At 32.1% G+C, this 20,472-nt stretch overlaps 1 pseudogene; it reads right to left on the bottom strand.

Annotated features, from left to right (window-relative positions):
* Positions 1-1,198: 1,198 nt before the first annotated feature.
* LOC148781637 (cytochrome P450 CYP72A616-like) lies at positions 1,199-18,702 on the bottom strand (annotated as a pseudogene).
* Between the last annotated feature and the right edge of the window lie 1,770 nt (positions 18,703-20,472).

Consider the following 20,472-nt stretch of genomic DNA (forward strand, 5'->3'; position numbering starts at 1 on the left):
AGGTAGAGAGAGAAAGAGCCATGGTTGGTTTGTGTACTACGGTGGGCACGAATCCGAGCCAACAACAGATGCAGAGGGTAATGAAACTTCCCGACCTCTGATCTGAGGTTGGCACACCTCAGTTCTGAGGTTGGCGAACCTCAAATCTGAGGTCGGTGAACCTCAGATCTGAGGGCAAGCCCAAATTTGAGGTCGGCGAGCCCAAATCTGAAGTTGAAGAGTCTATATCTCTGATTCCATATTAGAAACTCATAATACTGCAGAAACCTCTCTCTTTACTGATTAATAAATAATATACAAGATCCCATGTAAATATACGACTAGTAACAGTTTTGGTTAGACACCAACTGTTAATGATAATTGCTAACTAATCTTATCAAAATCCTAGAAACCTAATCTTATATTCTTCGGCTAGTAACAGTTTTGGATAGACACCAATAGTTATTGAAAATTACTAACTAATCTTATCATAATCCTAGACACCTAATCCTATAATCTTATCAAGAGATGTATACTCATACTATGAAGAGATATATATACGATATATATATGCTAACACTGTGTATCAAATGAAGGAAGCCTTCTTACATTCCAAAGCCACATAGTCTAGCAAAACTAGGTGCTAAAAAAAAAACAAGAAAAAAAAAAAAACCAACAAAGGAGGATAGAAAGAGATATCGTGGAGAGAGAAAAAAAGAAAAAGATTGAGAAAGACCCAAAATATAAATAACAATACCAAAAAAGGACCAGTACCGAGAATAATGGATGTCTGAGAGACCCAAAAAAAAGATCCAGATGACTGAGATAGGGAGGAAGAACATATCCTATCTTGCTTGAGAAACTTGACAACGAAGAGCCCTTCAGTTTGAACGACAGAACTTCAACTGCCCTCAGAGAAATCCCCATTTTTATAGATTGAACTTGTGAGAGAAAATCCCATATATGTATATAGAGGTGTTATACAAAAAAAAAGGAAAAAAATTTATATAGCATGCATGATATACCAAAAAAAAGGGTAAGAATCCTAATACAACTTACTTGATCAAGAAATATTATCCTATCTATAAAGTAAACAAAGAAAGTATATACAATTTCACATATCTCATACAACACATTTTAAAGGTATCTAACTTGTTCTTTGAAAACGCATAGCGCTAAATGAACACATAACACATAATAATTATCAATGAAATTGAACTTAGAGCTTTTCAAAGATAATGGGAGCCCCATATTGGGGATGAATAGTTATTTGAGCATAAGGGGCATGTGTATATGATGGCAAGAGATGGAAGGAGAAATGTTGCAAGATCATGGCCAATGCCATCTTGGCCTCGGTCAATGCAAAGTTCTTCCCTATGCAAATCCTGGGTCCCTATCCAAACGGAAAGAAGGCCAAGGGATGCTTAGCAGCCTTTGATACCCCTTCTGAGAATCTCTCTGGCCGGAATTCATCTGCATCGTCGCCTCAAATTTCTCGATCATGGTGGATCATGAGTATTGGAAGAACAAGATGGACACCTGCAGGAAAATCTAGGCCTCCTAAATTCACCCTCTTGTAGGTGTGCCTTTTCAGAAGGACCACTTGTGGGTTGAGCCTGAGAACCTCATGAAGGATCATTGTTACCTGTGGGAATCATCAACTCTTTATGATTTTGGGACAGGAAATTCTGAAATGTTGAGAAATAATGAAAAGAACTTTTTTAAAAAACAAATCGTAATGCCAACACCACTTTGCCAACTTAAAGTATTTAACTTTTGATGACCATTATATGACATTTGCATATGTAGAAAGTATTCTATGATGGTCTTTTTATCTGTAGTTTGCTACCACCTTCCCAGCGATCCTATGTCAAAATCAATGGTTGCGTAGGTGTTAGTAAACGTGAAGAAAACCAAGCGGCTACAACGTGTACAATGCCTTTCGTAACACTTATCACATTGTATTGTATTTCAATGCATGTTATAATCACATTGATGGCCCAAGAAGCAATAATAAAAGGGAACATATAGAATATGACCATTTGCCTTTTTATACAAGAGTGTCACAATCACATTAGATGTGAATTTATGTGGCTAAGCATAATGCCATGCACTGCATTCCAAATCTAGATGACAATTTCTCGATTTTTGTATCACATCTTAAATTATAGATTTTATATCCAACAAGTAGTGACAATTGTGACCTCCTTATACAACAGATAAACAGCCTTGTGACATACATCCAAGTGATAAAATAGGATAGTCCTCCTAGACCTGTATCCTACCAATATTTTCCTATAATTGGTCATTCAACTTTTTTCACGTTCTTTTAATGGAAAGTACATCCTTTCCCAATATTCTATACACTTCTTTCCTATAAGGAAAAAGTTTATATAAGGATGATACCTTATAATGTAGAACTGCGGATGCCCCTAAAAAATCCATCATAAAATGTGGTTTTAATGTTGAAAAACCTTTTGTTTGATCATCTTGACATCGAGATGCATGACTATAAAAAATAAAAAGATTTTAAGTCTCAGAAATAATGCATTTTACAACATATTATCTACACCGTCCAGTTTCAAGATTTTCATAGCCACTTTTTAAATTTAAAATTTTATAATTAGATATAAAAATAGATTTTGAGATAATCCTAAGAACATTTTACATCAAAATTACATACCATGATAAATTTTGAAGGTGCACCTTACCTCTACACCTACAGATGCAAACTGCACCCTTCAATTAATTGGGCATTCACCTTTGGACCTTGGAAGACACTTTGTTGTCCAACGGAGTATCAGAGCATGTTATCCAAAGCTACCTCCACTACTGTTCTCACTCAATGCTGAGATAGACTGCAATAGAGCTTACAAAACATATACACCTTTTGTACATGTAATCACCAACCGTCCATCAACAAAAGTTGCAACCTCGGAAAGGGGCTACTGTGTGGTGGTAGCACACTCATACTCAGTTAACACATTGTGATTTCCAATCTCATTGACCCTATCCATGACGAACTTTAAAAAAAGCCAACTCCCTAGTTTATGTGAATAAACGCGTAGGAGCAAGTCTTCCCCATTGAATTCTAAAATAAATAAATTAAAAACAGTTGTAACTTGGAGTATCATATATCATAATAGGCCGATCAATGTTGGAGCTACATACCTTTTTTGGAATATTGCAATATCAGAAATCTACTTCATTTTGCACTCAAAATTCCACTTCACTCTTTAAAAATTGGCAGCAAGACAGCATAAAGGGCTTGTAAATTGTTTGAAAAAAAATTGGGTGTCAAACAGTTTCGGATGTAACCAATTTTGCTTTTGTTGGCGGTGAAGCTATGTTTATGGGAAATAGATGTGAGCAAATATGGTCCTTTTAGACTTCGGAAACTCACATGACAACAATTAAATAGGATTTTTTTAGTAAGTTTTAGATTTAACAGGTATAGGAGAGAGGGTTCACTTATGGGTTTCTATCTATATAAAGCTATATAAAGCTATTGTAGAGAGAATGTGATAATGTGTATGCAAAGAGAAAATGGTGAGTTTTTGTAGTCATTTGGATGGGTATTCTAGAAAAAGAAAAACCTTGTCCTAGGGCTTTTATGAGAGAACTTGAAAACTCTAGTATTCTCTATGCTAGATTTATTGCGTTATGGACTTAGGCAAATACTAAAGCACATAAATCTTTGTGTTTCTCTCTTTTAATTTTTTGCACAACCCATCGTTCTTTTATTTTGGCCCAAACTTTAGTTTTTATGCTCTGCAATTGGTATCAGAAGTAGAGCGCCAAGGTTTGACATACTTGATGAGCACAAGGTTTCTTCTAGATCGCAAATCTTTGAAGATAGTTGTTTTTTCAAGAAAATAAAAATAAAAATAAAATAAAGAAGTCACAAAAGATCTAAGGATAGACTAAAAAATAGTTATTCCGATAAATTTTTTTCCTTGTTTTACAATTTCACAACTTTATCATTTCAAGGTGAGCAATACTACTTCTTCGCAAGGGACCTTGAATATGTTTGATGCCCTAATTAGCAAGCTAACTGCACTATATGTGAAATTTGATGAAGAAAATAAGGAAGCCATCTAATTTTGTTCAATGTTGGTATCATGGAATGGGTTGATCATGAATCCAACTACTGTAAAATCCCTTGAATTTGATTTTGTTATTTTCCTTATAGAGGACTCCGGACAAAAATCTAGTCAAGAATCCTCTGAAGTGTATTTGTAGAACAAAGTAGGTCAACAAAGAGGACAATTGGAAGAGGTGAATCAAGATCCAAGTCTAAAGATCGTAAGAAATTGAAGCCTTGGGTTTATGGAAATTATGCCGGGTGGAAAAATATTGCAACGTACAAAACGAAGCCAAAAACCCCTAAATTTTGTTCTAATGAGAAGCTTGGATTAACTTAACCTTAAGGAAATTTAGAAAAAAAAATAGTATTTCAAGGATGGGAAGTTTTGTTTGTGGATTGAAAGGAAATTTTACAGTATTGACTACTTGATTCATATGCATCACTTCATATGGCTCTACATAGGGATTAGTTCTATAAATATTATCCATGTGATGAACGTATTATTTACATAAAAAATAATGACTCTCTTAAAATAGTGGGAGTTGAAGATGTGAGAATCATGATGTTCAATTGAGCAACATACACAATCCTTGGTGTCAGCCATGTTCCAGATCTTATAAGGACTCTTATATCTAAGAAAATTTAATAATCAAGATTTCAAATTAACAGGTGTAATGGATGTTAGTATATTTCAAATGGAGAACTAGTGGTTGCAAAATGAGAGTTAGCAAACAATTTGCAGGACATGTTGGAGTAATAATCTCGAGAAAGACTGATGTTGCAGAAGTGGATTGGCATAGTCTTTGGTTTAAAATCTCTTAATTTAGATTTTTGATGAGTCATGTTTGTTTCAAATATAGAATAAATTACACTTTGTTTTATCCACTACTAGAAATAAGGATTTCATGAAATTGATTTACTCGGACCGATGAGAATCATATGTTGATTATATGGGATGTGTTGCATGCTTTGCCACTTTATTAATGATTTTTCAAGAAAAGACGTGGGTTTACATACTAAAAAAAGAAATCAGATGCGTTCCTTTGTTTTAGAAGGTCCACTGCCTCGGTAGAAAAAAACAAAGGAAAGAGCATCAAGCGTCTATGAATTAATAATACACCGGAATTTTATTATAATGAATTTTTTACCATATATGTAATAAGCATGGTATTGTTATGTAGGAAATAATTCCTGGGACTCCTCTGTCAAATAGGATTGTTAGGAGGATGTAACCAATTTGTATTTCATTGGCGATGAAGCTATATTTTTGGGAGTTAGATGTGAGCACTTTTCCTGTAAGGGTTCGTATTTTGTAACAGTTTCAGATGTAACCAAATTTTCTTTTGTTGGTGGTGAAGCTATGTTTATGGGAATTAGATGTGAGCACTTTTTCGGTAAGGGTTCCTATTATATGAGAATATGTTCCTCTAAGACTTAGAAAACTCACATGACTCTAGTTAAATAGGATTTGTTATAGCAAGTTCTCCATTTAATACGTATGATAGAGAGAGAGGGTTCACTAATTGGTTTCTATCTATATATAAAGCAATTTAGAGAGAATGAGATAATGCGTACACAAAAGAGAAAACGGTGAGTTTTTGTAGTCATTTGGATATGTAATTTGGAAAGAGAAAACCCTTGTCCTAAGGCGTTTATGAGAGAGCTTGAAAACTCTTGTATTCTCTATTCTTGATTTGTTACGTTATGGACTTAGGCAATTACTAAATCACATAAATGTTTGTGTTTGTCTCTTTTTCTGTTATTTTTGTCCCAAGCCTTAGTTTTATCCTTTATAATTTGTATTATAAGTAGAACCCCAAGGTTTGAGTTCCTTGATGCGCACAAGGTTTCTTGAAGATTGCAAATCCTTGAGGACAATTATTTTCTCAAAAAAAAAGAATAAAAAAGAATTCGTAAAAGATTTAAGGGTAAACTAAAAAATACTTAAGAAAGTAAATCTCTTCCGAAATGTTTTTTCTTTGTTTTACAATTTCACAACTTTATCATTTCAAGATAAGCTTTACTACTTCTCTATAAGGGCACTTCAATATGTTTGAAGCCCTAATTGGCAAGCTAACGACACTAGATGTGAAATTTGATGAAGTAGATAAGAAAGCCATATTATGTTGTTCAATGCCGGTATCATGGGATGCGATGATCATGAATCCAAATACTGCAAAGTCCCTTAAATTTGGTTTTGTTAATTTCCTTTTAGAGGAGGCTAGGTAAAAATCTGGTCAAGAATCCTCAAAAGTGTATTTGGAGAATGAAGTGAGTCAACAAAGAGAACTATAGGAAGAGGTCAATCAAGATCCAAGTTGAAAGAGCGTAATAAATTTAGGCATTGGGTTAATGGAAATTATTCCTTGTGGAAAAAGATTGCAGGGGACAAAAGGAAACCAAAAGCCCTTAATTCTTGTTCTAGTTAGAAGAAGTGAATCTTAAAGAAATTTAGTTGAAAAAAATCTACTCTTTCAAGGATGGGGAAGTTTTGTTTGTGGATCGAAAGGAAATTTTATAGTATTGGCTACTTGATTCATAGGATGGGGAAGTTTTGTTTGTGGATCGAAAGGAAATTTTATAGTATTGGCTACTTGATTCATATGCATCATTTCATATGACTCTACATCGGAATTAGTTCTATAAATATTAACCATGTGATGAAGGTATTATTTACATGAAAAATAATGACTCATGTAAAATAATGGGATTTGGAGATGTCAGCATCATATTGTTCAATTGAGCGACATACACAATCCTTATTTCTCGAGAGAGACTGATGTTGCAGAAGTTGACTGGCATTGTCTTTGGTTTAAAATCTTTTAATTTAAATGTTGATGAGTCGTGTTTGTTTCAAAAATTGAATAAATTCTACTTTGTTTTATCCATCACCAGAAATAAGGATTTCATGGAATTGATTTACTCTGACCGATGGGAGTCATATGTTGTCTCTGTGGGCTGTGTTGCATGCTTTGCCACTTTATTGATGATTTTTCAAGAAAAAATGTGGGTTTATATACTGGAAAAAGCAATCAAATGCCTTCAGTGGTTTTAAAAGGTCTAAGGCCTCGATATAAAAGCACAAAAGAAAGCGTATCAAGTATCTAAGAACTAATAATACGACGTAATTTTATTATGATGAATTTTTACAATATTTGCAATAAGAATGGTGTTTTTATGTAGTTAACAATTCTTGGGACTCCTCGATAAAATAGGATTGTTAGGAGGATACACCATTACAAAGCATGCTAGGTGTTTCTTGAGTACTGCTAGGTTAAAACAATGTTTCTAGGCATAAGCAGTTTGTATAATTTATTTTCTAATTAACAGGTCTGCTAATGTTACTGTTGATCACAAAATATTTGAATAGGTTTGTACAGATAAACTAGTTGATTATTCTTTCTTTCTTACTTTTGGGTGTTATACATATGTTTTAATTTCAAATGAGAGCAAAAGTGGATGTGAAAAAGAAAGGTGTGTTTTCTCTTAATATATAGATTGTACAAAGGGGTGCATATTATGGGATCCTACTAACCGCAAGATTTGCCGTGTATTATGTCTTTCTCAATGAAATTTTCAGTGAGAAAAGAAAAATGAAAAATGAACTGGATGCAAAAACTATTCAAGCGAGATGCATTCATGATAACTAGTGAGGTGGTGGTCATGGCCGAAAGCTTAACGTATATTAAGCTTTCGACCACGACCCTACATGTATGATAGATGATGATGATGAGCGTATTTCTTATCGTGAGGTGTGTGAGGCCGATGAAGTTAGTCAATAGAGAACATCCATGGAAGTGGAGATAAAAGCCCTTAAGAAAAATAAAACAATAAACCTCATTGAATTACCAGAGGGGCAAAAAGTGGTTTGTTGTAGATGGATCTTCAAGAAGAAGAAAGATCCTATTGATGTTGTTGACAGGTACATAGCTCGATTAGTTGTGAAAGGTTATGAAGTTAGGTACTGATTTTAATGAAATTTTTTCTCCTATGATGTGCATGACTATTGAGCCTACCGACAGGATATGCACCCTTTTCTTTTGTCAGTTCTGAAAATTCTAAACAATTGGGAAATATATATATATATATATATATATATATATATATATATATATATATATATATATATATATATATATATATATTTATTATTATTATTTTATTATTATTATTTTTTTTTTTTTTTTTTTTTTTTCTGGAATCCTATGGAAGGTTCTTGGATGCAGTTTGATTCATGTTTTGACCTAATACAAACCTAGGAAAACCTAAACCTAGTCAAACTAAGACTCCTATTTTCAAGGAATATCTTTAGGAGATGCCTAAGGCCCAAGCCTATTTAAACTCCTTTCATCCTCTTTTGAAAATGAACCAAGAATATCAAGAAATTCAAAAATACCTTATAAAATCCGTTAGAAATTAAGACACCTAGAAAATTAGGAAATAGAGCGAAAAACCAAGAAAAATCCCTACAACCCAAATATCTAAAGAGATTCATAAAGAACTCTTAGGCAATTTTTTGCTATTAGAGTGACCATATAATCCTAAAAAATCTTTGGAAAATACCCAAAAATCCCGTAGGATAGCCTAAACCCTAGAAACCTTAGAATAAAGATCTAGGAAACCCTAACCTTAAGCGAAACCCTAAGCGTATTCTTTACGATTTCAAGGGCTTAATTTCAATAGCCTTAGAAAACAATTCCTTTGGCAAACCAAAAGTCCTAGGATGAACATTCTTCAAAAAAGAGAAGAAGAACAATGTACAGAGCTTGCAATCTCGTAGCGCACCAACTCCATGTCTTTCGATGTACGTGATTAATTTGACAAGGAGAGTGAGTCTTCATTGTGTGATCTCAAGTCGGCTTTGGCGACAGCTTTCAGAGAAAGTCGCTCTTTCAAGATTAGGGTTGTATTAGAACCGTAATTGACAGACCCGACGATTCTCTATTGATTATAGTTTTTCACTGTTTAAAGTATAAATCGGGGGATGTTCCTTTTGATATCACTTCGGATTTGCGATATAAATATATTCCTACCCTTGAAAGTCTATGGAAAACATTGAGCATGGAATAACATACTTCAGATGTCCTTTGTTGATAATAAATGGTTAAAGATCTGCTAGGATAAATATCCTAATAATCCACTTCATCATATTTTAAAAGGAAAAGTTTATAAAAGCCCTCAACTTTATCTATTCAAAGAAAGTTACAATGATATATCTATTTTATTTGGTTGATATAGATTTGTTAGTGTCTTCGAAGTCATGTGAAATTTTGTCAGTGTATTAAAAAATGTGTCAAATCTAAACTATCCAACAAAAATAAACGGTGTAGAAGAATGCAACCTTATCCTAATAAATAATGTTGATGCTTTATATGAGCCAAACCATATTTTATAATGACAAGGTGCATATTTGGACACTTAATTCCATCAAGAAAGTGGGCAGGATACAATCTAAATCATAAGGGATTTTATACAACCATGCACCTTACAAGGAGGTCACAATGATTTATAACCATCTGATGTCAAATTTGATAGCTTGGATGGGTCATAAAGTTCGAGAAATTTCTTTTAAACTTTGACCTTGGTCAATGCAAAAATACAATCATCCAATTTCAAATCCAATGGTCAAGATTAATCATAACTACCTTGTACCAAAGATAAATGGCCTCTTTATATATGTTTCTAAAAGATGATTATGTCACCCTATTGTCGAGTGGATTAAAAATTCAGAAAATTATATAAATATCCATTTTAGTTAATGTTATTATGAAAATACCTCAAACTTTCCGTTATTACACATATGTCTATTTTTTTTAACTTCATAATAATTATTTTTAAAAAAGACAAGACTACTCATTTTTGGTTTTTCATAAACTGAAAATTTTAAAATTTTCAGTTTTTCAAAAATAAAAAATTAAGAATTTTTTATTCTTCAATCTCATTGACCCTATCCATGACGAACTTTAAAAAAAGCCAACTCCCTAGTTTATGTGAATAAACGGGTAGGAGCAAGTCTTCCCCATTGAATTCTAAAATAAATAAATTAAAAAAAGTTGTAACTTGGAGTATCATATATCATAATAGGCCGATCAATGTTGGAGCTACATACCTTTTTTGGAATATTGCAATATCAGAAATATGCTTCATTTTGCACTCAAAATTCCACTTCACTCTTTAAAAATTGGCAGCAAGACAGCATAAAAGGCTTGTAAATTGTTTGAAAAAAAATTGGGTGTCAAACAGTTTCGGATGTAACCAATTTTGCTTTTGTTGGCGGTGAAGCTATGTTTATGGGAAATAGATGTGAGCAAATATGGTCCTTTTAGACTTCGGAAACTCACATGACAACAATTAAATAGGATTTTTTTAGTAAGTTTTAGATTTAACAGGTATGATAGGAGAGAGGGTTCACTTATGGGTTTGGATCTATATAAAGCTATATAAAGCTATTTTAGAGAGAATGTGATAATGTGTATGCAAAAGAGAAAATGGTGAGTTTTTGTAGTCATTTGGATGGGTATTCTAGAAAAAGAAAAACCTTGTCCTAGGGCTTTTATGAGAGAACTTGAAAACTCTAGTATTCTCTATGCTAGATTTGTTGCGTTATGGATTTAGGCAAATACTAAAGCACATAAATCTTTGTGTTTCTCTCTTTTAATTTTTTGCACAACCCATCGTTCTTTTATTTTGGCCCAAACTTTAGTTTTTATGCTCTGCAATTGGTATCAGAAGTAGAGCGCCAAGGTTTGACATACTTGATGAGCACAAGGTTTCTTTTGGATCGCAAATCTTTGAAGATAGTTGTTTTTTCAAGAAAATAAAAATAAAAATAAAATAAAGAAGTCACAAAAGATCTAAGGGTAGACTAAAAAATAGTTATGAAGGTAAATCTCTTCCGATAAATTTTTTTCCTTGTTTTACAATTTCACAACTTTATCATTTCAAGATGAGCAATACTACTTCTTCGCAAGGGACCTTGAATATGTTTGATGCCCTAATTAGCAAGCTAACTGCACTATATGTGAAATTTGATGAAGCATATAAGGAAGCCATATAATTTTGTTCAATGTTGGTATCATGGAATGGGTTGATCATGAATCCAACTACTGTAAAATCCCTTGAATTTGATTTTGTTATTTTCCTTATAGAGGACTCCGGACAAAAATCTAGTCAAGAATCCTCTGAAGTGTATTTGTAGAACAAAGTAGGTCAACAAAGAGGACAATTGGAAGAGGTGATTCAAGATCCAAGTCTAAAGATCGTAAGAAATTGAAGCCTTGGGTTTATGGAAATTATGCCATGTGGAAAAATATTGCAACGTACAAAACGAAACCAAAAACCCCTAAATTTTGTTCTAATGAGAAGCTTGGATTAACTTAACCTTAAGGAAATTTAGAAAAAAAAATAGTATTTCAAGGATGGGAAGTTTTGTTTGTGGATCGAAAGGAAATTTTACAGTATTGACTACTTGATTCATATCCATCACTTCATATGGCATGACATAGGGATTAGTTCTATAAATATTATCCATGTGATGAACGTATTATTTACATGAAAAATAATGACTCTCTTAAAATAGTGGGAGTTGAAGATGTGAGAATCATAATGTTCAATTGAGCAACATACACAATCCTTGGTGTCAGACATGTTCCAGGTCTTATAAGGACTATTATATCTAAGAAAATTTAATAATCAAGATTTCAAATTAACAGGTGTAATGGATGTTAGTATATTTCAAATGGAGAACTAGTGGTTGCAAAATGAGAGTTAGCAAACAATTTGCAGGACTTGTTCGAGTAATAATCTCGAGAGAGACTGATGTTGCAGAAGTGGATTGGCATAGTCTTTGGTTTAAAATCTCTTAATTTAGATTTTTGATGAGTCATGTTTGTTTCAAATATAGAATAAATTGCACTTTGTTTTATCCACTACTAGAAATAAGGATTTCATGAAATTGATTTACTCGGACCGATGAGAATCATATGTTGATTATATGGGATGTGTTGCATGCTTTGCCACTTTATTGATGATTTTTCAAGAAAAGACGTGGCTTTACAAACTAAAACAAGAAATCAGATGCGTTCCTTTGTTTTAAAAGGTCCACCGCCTCGGTAGAAAAAAACAAAGGAAAGAGCATCAAGCGTCTATGAATTAATAATACACCGGAATTTTATTATAATGAATTTTTTACCATATATGTAATAAGCATGGTATTGTTATGTAGGAAATAATTCCTGGGACTCCTCGGTCAAATAGGATTGTTAGGAGGGTGTAACCAATTTTTATTTCATTGGCGATGAAGCTATATTTTTGGGAGTTAGATGTGAGCACTTTTCCTGTAAGGGTTCGTATTTTGTAACAGTTTCAGATGTAACCAAATTTTCTTTTGTTGGTGGTGAAGCTATGTTTATGGGAATTAGATGTGAGCACTTTTCCGGTAAGGGTTCCTATTATATGAGAATATGTTCCTTTAAGACTTGGAAAACTCACATGACTCTAGTTAAATAATATTTGTTATAGTAAGTTCTCCATTTAATACGTATGATGGAGAGAGAGGGTTCACTTATTGGTTTCTATCTATATATAAAGCAATTTTAGAGAGAATGAGATAATGCGTACACAAAAGAGAAAACGGTGAGTTTTTGTAGTCATTTGGATATGTAATTTGGAAAGAGAAAACCCTTGTCCTAAGGCGTTTATGAGAGAGCTTGAAAACTCTTGTATTCTCTATTCTTGATTTGTTACGTTATGGACTTAGGCAATTACTAAATCACATAAAAGTTTGTGTTTGTCTCTTTTTCTGTTATTTTTGTCCCAAGCCTTAGTTTTATCCTCTATAATTTGTATTATAAGTAGAACCCCAAGGTTTGAGTTCCTTGATGCGCACAAGGTTTCTTGAAGATTGCAAATCCTTGAGGACAATTATTTTCTCAAAAAAAAAGAATAAAAAAGAATTCGTAAAAGATTTAAGGGTAAACTAAAAAATACTTATGAAAGTAAATCTCTTCCGAAATGTTTTTTCTTTGTTTTACAATTTCACAACTTTATCATTTCAAGATGAGCTTTACTACTTCTCTATAAGGGCACTTCAATATGTTTGAAGCCCTAATTAGCAAGCTAACGACACTAGATGTGAAATTTGATGAAGTAGATAAGAAAGCCATATTATGTTGTTCAATGCCGGTATCATGGGATGCGATGATCATGAATCCAAATACTGCAAAGTCCCTTAAATTTGGTTTTGTTATTTTCCTTTTAGAGGAGGCTAGGTAAAAATCTGGTCAAGAATCCTCAAAAGTATATTTGGAGAATTAAGTGAGTCAACAAAGAGAACTATAGGAAGAGGTCAATCAAGATCCAAGTTGAAAGAGCGTAATAAATTTAGGCATTGGGTTAATGGAAATTATTCCTTGTGGAAAAAGATTGCAGGGGACAAAAGGAAACCAAAAGCCCTTAATTCTTGTTCTAGTTAGAAGAAGTGAATCTTAAAGAAATTTAGTTGAAAAAAATCTACTCTTTCAAGGATGGGGAAGTTTTGTTTGTGGATCGAAAGGAAATTTTATAGTATTGGCTACTTGATTCATAGGATGGGGAAGTTTTGTTTGTGGATCGAAAGGAAATTTTATAGTATTGGCTACTTGATTCATATGCATCATTTCATATGACTCTACATCGGAATTAGTTCTATAAATATTAACCATGTGATGAAGGTATTATTTACATGAAAAATAATGACTCATGTAAAATAATGGGATTTGGAGATGTCAGCATCATAATGTTCAATTGAGCGACATACACAATCCTTATTTCTCGAGAGAGACTGATGTTGCAGAAGTTGACTGGCATTGTCTTTGGTTTAAAATCTGTTAATTTAAATGTTGATGAGTCGTGTTTGTTTCAAAAATTGAATAAATTCTACTTTGTTTTATCCATCACCAGAAATAAGGATTTCATGGAATTGATTTACTCTGACCGATGGGAGTCATATGTTGTCTCTGTGGGCTGTGTTGCATGCTTTGCCACTTTATTGATGATTTTTCAAGAAAAAATGTGGGTTTATATACTGGAAAAAGAAATCAGATGCCTTCAGTGGTTTTAAAAGGTCTAAGGCCTCGATATAAAAGCACAAAAGAAAGCGTATCAAGTATCTAAGAACTAATAATACGACGTAATTTTATTATGATGAATTTTTACAATATTTGCAATAAGAATGGTGTTTTTATGTAGTTAACAATTCCTGGGACTCCTCGATAAAATAGGATTGTTAGGAGGATACACCATTACAAAGCATGCTAGGTGTTTCTTGAGTACTGCTAGGTTAAAACAATGTTTCTAGGAATAAGCAGTTTGTATAATTTGTTTTCTAATTAACAGGTCTGCTAATGTTACTGTTGATCACAAAATATTTGAATAGGTTTGTACAGATAAACTAGTTGATTATTCTTTCTTTCTTACTTTTGGGTGTTATACATATGTTTTAATTTCAAATGAGAGCAAAAGTGGATGTGAAAAAAAAAGGTGTGTTTTCTCTGAATATATAGATTGTACAAAGGGGTGCATATTATGGGATCCTACTAACCGCAAGATTTGCCGTGTATTATGTCTTTCTCAATGAAATTTCCAGTGAGAAAAGAAAAATGAAAAATGAACTGGATGCAAAAACTATTCAAGCGAGATGCATCCATGATAACTAGTGAGGTGGTGGTCATGGTTGAAAGCTTAACGTATATTAAGCTTTCGACCACGACCCTAGATGTATGATAGATGATGATGAGCGTATTTCTTATCGTGAGGTGTGTGAGGCCGATGAAGTTAGTCAATAGAGAACATCCATGGAAGTGGAGATAAAAGCCCTTAAGAAAAATAAAACAATAAACCTCATTGAATTACCAGAGGGGCAAAAAGTGGTTTGTTGTAGATGGATCTTCAAGAAGAAGAAAGATCCTATTGATGTTGTTGACAGGTACATAGCTCAATTAGTTGTGAAAGGCTATGAAGTTAGGTACTGATTTTAATGAAATTTTTTCTCTTATGATGTGCATGACTATTGAGCCTACCGACAGGATATGCACCCTTGTCTTTTGTCAGTTCTGAAAATTCTAAACAATTGGGATATATATATATATATATATATATATATATATATATATATATATATATATATATATATATATATATATATATATATATATATATATATATATATTTATTATTATTATTTTTTTATTATTATTTTTTTTTTTTTTTTTTTTTTTTCTGGAATCCTATGGAAGGTTCTTGGATTCAGTTTGATTCATGTTTTGACCCAATACAAACCTAGGAAAACCTAAACCTAGTCAGACTAAGACTCCTATTTTCAAGGAATATCTTTAGGAGATGCCTAAGGCCCAAGCCTATTTAAACTCCTTTAATCCTCTTTTGAAAATGAACCAAGAATATCAAGAAATTCAAAAATACCTTATAAAATCCGTTAGAAATTAAGACACCTAGAAAATTAGGAAATAGAGCGAAAAACCAAGAAAAATCCCTACAACCCAAATATCTAAAGAGATTCATAAAGAACTCTTAAGCAATTTTTTGTTATTAGAGGGACCATATAATCCTAAAAAATCTTTGGAAAATACCCAAAAATCCCGTAGGATAGCCTAAACCCTAGAAACCTTAGAATAAAGATCTAGGAAACCCTAACCTTAAGCGAAACCCTAAGCGTATTCTTTACGATTTCAAGGGCCTAATTTCAATAGCCTTAGAAAACAATTCCTTTGGCAACCAAAAGTCCTAGGATGAACATTCTTCAAAAAAGAGAAGAAGAACAATGTACAGAGCTTGCAATCTCCTAGCGCACCAACTCCATGTCTTTCGATGTACGTGATTAATTTGACAAGGAGAGTGAGTCTTCATTGTGTGATCTCAAGTCGGCTTTGGCGACAGCTTTCAGAGAAGGTCGCTCTTTCAAGATTAGGGTTGTATTAGAACCGTAATTGACAGACCCGACGGTTCTCTATTGATTATAGTTTTTCACTGTTTAAAGTATAAATCGGGGGATGTTCCTTTTGATATCACTTCGGATTTACGATATAAATATATTCCTACCCTAGAAAGTCTATGGAAAACATTGAGCATGGAATAACATACTTCAGATGTCCTTTGTTGATAATAAATTGTTAAAGATCTGCTAGGATAAATATCCTAATAATCCACTTCATCATATTTTAAACGGAAAAGTTTATAAAAGCCCTCAACTTTATCTATTCAAAGAAAGTTACAATGATATATCTATTTTATTTGGCTGATGTAGATTTGTTAGTGTCTTCGAAGTCATGTGAAATTTTGTCAGTGTATGACAAAATGTGTCAAATTTAAACTATCCAACTAAAATAAACGGTGTAGAAGAATGCAACCTTATCCTAATAAATAATGTTGATGCTTTATATGAGCCAAACCATATTTTATAATGACAAGGTGCATATTTGGCCACTTTATTCCATCAAGAAAGTGGGCAGGATACAATCTAAAGCATAAGGGATTTTATACAACCATGCACCTTACAAGGAGGTCACAATGATTTATAACCATCTGATGTCAAATTTGATAGCTTGGATGGGTCATAAAGTTCGAGAAATTTCTTTCAAACTTTGACCTTGGTCAATGCAAAATTACAATCATCCAATTTCAAATCCAATGGTCAAGATTAATCATAACTACCTTGTACCAAAGATAAATGGTCTCTTTATATATGTTTCTAAAAGATGATTATGTCACGCTATTGTCGAGTGAATTAAAAATTCGGAAAATTATATAAATATCCATTTTAGTTAATGTTATTATGAAAATACCTCAAACTTTCCGTTATTACACATATGTCTATTTTTTTAAACTTCATTATAATTATTTTTAAAAAAGACAAGACTACTCATTTTTGGTTTTTCATAAACTGAAAATTTTAAAATTTTCAGTTTTTCAAAAATAAAAAATTAAGAATTTTTTATTCTTCAAAACCAAAAATTAAGTATTTTCGAATTTTGAAAATCCAAATATCTATAATACAAGCAAAACCTTTCATCTATAGGTTGTGGGTTGGTGTGATGGTAGGGTTTCCTACATAATAGACCTCTTTATAGACCTCTTTATAGGAGGTTGTTGGCTTCTATTCTTGGGGGCTACTTCTGTTTCAATAAAAATATGCAAAACCTTTCATCTATAAGTTGTGGGCTGGTGTGATGGTAGGGTTTCCTACATAATAGACCTCTTTACAGGAGGTTGTTGCCTTCCATTCTTGGGGGCTACTTCTGTTTCAATAAAAAGATGTTTTAAAAAATAGTGTAAATAGTTGTCCATTCAGGGATTTGAACCGTGACAAACACAAACTTTATGCACTCAGGCTAACCAAAAAATTAAAACGACATCTAATTTATATTTGAGTTCAATAAAAAGATGTTTTAAATAGTTGTCCATACTGGGATTTGAACCGTAAAAAACACAAACTTTATGCAGTCATGCTAACCAAAATAATTAAAACGACATCTAATTTATATTTGAGGTATTAAAATAATTAAAGTAAATAATTATCGTTTTTGGAAAAGGGAAAAAGTTTTTATAAGGATCCTTATTATGTAGAATTACAGATGCACCTCAAAAATCCATTGAAAAAGATAGTTTTAATGTTGAAATATCCTTTGATTGATCATCTCGACATCGAGATGTATGACCACGAAAAATAAAAAGATTTTAAGTCTAAAAAATAGTACATTTTACAACATATTATCTACACCGTCCATTTTCAAGACTTTCATATATTTATAGATCTACTTGATTTTGACCATTTTTGAAATTTAAAATTTTATAATTAGATATAAAAATAGATTTTGAGATAATCCTAAGAATATTTTATATCAAAATTATATACCATGATAAAATTTGAAGGTGCACCTTACCTCTACACCTATGGATGCATCTTTTATGCAAACTGCACCCATAAATATTTGGAAGAACTATAAATATTCAGATTTTCAAAAATAAAAAATTCTTAATTTTCAATTTTTCAAAAATAAAAAATTGTACAAATTTTTATTTTTGAAATACCGAAAACGGTTAGTCTGACCTTTTTTAAAAAAAAAACATTATGAAGTTCGAAAAACGGACATATCTGTAATAACCGAAACTAAAAAATATTTTTATAATAGCAATAAATATAACGGATATTTATATAATTTTTTCTAAAAAATTTGACTTACTAAATATGCTTCTAGCAAAAATAAGGGTACTAACAATTTTAAGGTGGAAGAGTTGGTGGAGAGTGGGTGGATTGGTTGCTGATCCTGAAACTTGCATAACCTCCTCTCTCGCACGTTGATGCCACGTAGGATGCATCGACCGGACCACCATTGTCCATGTCAGTAACATTGATGTGGTTTGGTGTCCAGAAAAGCAAAAGAGTTTACACTCTTCGATTACATCATCGAGGGTCATTTTACCTTTCTCATCATTGGTGTTATTTTGACTCTAACAATAAACCCAAGAGATCGTGTCTTTTGATTGATTTCCCCCTCCTTTGCACCAGGTTTTGTAAGATGCCCCTCACCTCCTTTGCTATCTTCTTCATCCGCTCCGTGGGAAAATTTCTGGATTGATCAAGGTTCGACTTACTCAATGCTGTGTTCTTGCATATATTGTTCTTAAAGCTAAATAGCCATTGAGAAACATTTTTAACCTAAAATCCAAAGATTCATACATCATTCATGATGATTATTATGAAAATTATAAAACTATCTTGTCAAATCTATATTATTTCTTAAATCCAAATAGCTATTTAGAAACACTAATTAACCTAAAATTCAAAGATACACATTTCATTCACCCGAGTATTATTTTGAAAATTTAAGTTTTAAATTTTAAATATTTGGACTTCAATATTTAAAAGGTTAGCTGGTCTTTGTATAATCCTAAAATCATCCAATTTTTTTTTAATGGATGTGGTTTGTGTGAGGTTGCAATCTTAAACAGTTAAAGGCCCACCTCCAAAATTTGCTTAAAAAATTATTAGGAGAGCTTGAGAATATATTTTTTTATCTAATTATAAAATTTTAAACTTAAAAAAATAGTTCAAATGAGGCATATCTATAAACTCATAAAAATTTTGAAAATTGACAGCCCAAATAATATATTAGAAGATGTATTATTTTGAGGAATTGAAATTTTTTTCTTTTTAATATCTTATATGGTCGAATGATCAATTAGATGATTTTCATAATGTGAAAATTGTCTTTTCGAATGGGCCTTTCAGGAACACCTTAACTCTATAATATAAAATGTAAACCTGGTATGAACTTTTTATTTTTTTAATTGAACAGTTTAAAAGGAGTCCTGATTTTACATAGGCGTACTCATGGGATGTATAAAAATCATGATGACTCGTTTGTTGGTTTTCCACAAGGCCTAAGCCACAAGAGGTCTTCTATTCTCTCTTAACTTATCCCCGACTAGAAATGCATTTTGTCGTTTTCCCTAAAGAGCCTTGTGCCACATGAATACTGCATCGATATCAATCCAACCTGTTGTATATTATTATTTATCTATGGAAAAAGTTTATATAAGATTGTTTTAATTTTGAAAAACCTTCTAATTGATCATCTCCATAATGAGATGTATGAATATGAAAAATAAATAAAAAGATTTTGAATCCCAAAAATAATGTATATTGCAACACATTATCTAGACCGTTTACTTTCATTATTTTCATATGTTTATTGATCTACTTGATTTTAACCATTTTTAGAGTTTAAAATTTTATAATTAGACATGAAAATAGATTTTCAGATAAACCTAAGAAATTTTTACACTAAAATTACATGTTATGATAAAATTTGATGGTGTGCCTTAATTGGATTGTTCAACCTTATTCAAAGTTTTGAAACACAAAACAAATAAGGTTGATTTTACAATTTAGCCCCATTAAGAGTAACTAAGAAGAAGGACCTTTTTTCTTTTTGTTTATAATACACGAAGCAAAAGAAGTTAAATTCCTCACTAGTTTCCGAATTCAGAAAAAATCTTATTCAAGATTTAGAGCCCAGAGCAATGAGAGATATTTACGCCATGTGGCTTATGTAAGTAATTTAAGTGGCCAATTTACCAAAATCCTCTTGTTCGTTCAAAATTCCAGACCCCTAACAAATTCATTGAGCAGGTCCCAAAGTGGAATGATTTCTCAAGAGTAACCACGTTAATGGTGGATTAGATAATAGTACGACCTCATTGCTGTCTTGAAGATCTTGGACCATTTCATTGATATAAAAAACATTTGTGAACAAAGGGAATTTAGAGAATGTTTCTCATAATTCAATTTTTCTATTTGTTTTCTATTTTAAAATAAAAATAATTATTAAAGGAAAATAGTTTTCTAAGTC

The sequence above is a fragment of the Amborella trichopoda genome, chromosome 6 (assembly GCF_054954075.1).
Source record: "Amborella trichopoda isolate Santa Cruz 75 chromosome 6, AtrichopodaSantaCruz75HAP2 v2.0, whole genome shotgun sequence".
In the NCBI taxonomy this organism is placed as follows: Eukaryota; Viridiplantae; Streptophyta; class Magnoliopsida; order Amborellales; family Amborellaceae; genus Amborella; species Amborella trichopoda.